We start from the raw sequence: 1,271 nt of genomic DNA, 5'->3' as shown, positions 1-1,271 counted from the left end.
AATTATAATGATTATTCGTGATGGACTTTATATTCTGTGAAAATAAATTAATGTTTATTAACGGTTCAAAGTCAAAGTCAAAATATCTTTATTCAATTTAGGCTATAACAAGCACTCATGAATGTCAAAAAAAATCTACCACCGGTTCGGAAAAAACCTCTGTTGAGAAGAATCCGGCAAGAAACTCAACGAGGTATATTTTTTTAAACAGATTTACAATATTATTAAATGATATGTACCTATACATCTTGAGTATTTAACACAACTTTATTTTTAACACAGTAGGTTCGCTATTTGAAGGGATCGCTAATGCGGATCGGAATTATTTCCAAATATCCCTGTCCATGATATAATCATTAACTTTATAATACGCCTTTGATATTAATGTCTTCACAATAGATCTGAATTTTGTATCCGTTTCATTTATAATATTTTTTGGAATTTTATTATAAAAACGTATGCAATTTCCCAGAAAAGACTTTTTGGTTTTAGCCAGTCTGTAAGATGGAACTTTAAGCTTCCCTGTGTTTCTAGTAGCCTTTGGCTTATCGACGTTAGTGGGAAAATCACATATGTTCTTCCTAACATACATGATAGGATATCTGTTTCCTTAAAAAAGATCTTAAAGTTTTTAAAGAAAATAAAAGTCTATAACAAATAATTATTGGAGTAGACACATTAACTTATATAGGTACTTATTAGGAAGAGTTCTGTCAGACCACATTTTTAATTTTCATTCAATTTTAATGGAATAATCGAGAAAAACTAACAAAAATGCAGCGTTGCCAGCTCAGCAGGTATAAACGCTCTTAATACTACATCAACAAAAGCTATGAACACATATAATAACATAGTATGTTTACTGGACCGAACTATAATTAAATTTCACATTTTATTCATTAGCACGGAATACGTGAACGCCATTGTTTTAAATTGATGTTCAATTATTTTTTAGAGTTCCGTACCCGAAGGGTAACAAAAGAAACCCGATTAATATCACACTGTCCATCCGTCCGACCGTCTGTCTGTCACGGACCTGTATTATCTCAAGAACGCAACGGACACCACCAGCTGAAATTTATAATAATAAAATTTGATATAAATTTATAATACATAATACATGTATATTTCTACTGCCGCTACAAGAATAACCAAAAAAAGATTAATTCAACATAAAATTAGGGGTCCCTACGAACCAATATAAAATGACCCCGCACTGCCTAAATTTCACTTAGACATAGGGCTCTACTAGCATAAGTATACATGTAGAT

Source organism: Choristoneura fumiferana, chromosome 5, assembly GCF_025370935.1.
Source record: "Choristoneura fumiferana chromosome 5, NRCan_CFum_1, whole genome shotgun sequence".
Classification (NCBI taxonomy): domain Eukaryota; kingdom Metazoa; phylum Arthropoda; class Insecta; order Lepidoptera; family Tortricidae; genus Choristoneura; species Choristoneura fumiferana.
This window is presented reverse-complemented; position numbering follows the sequence as displayed.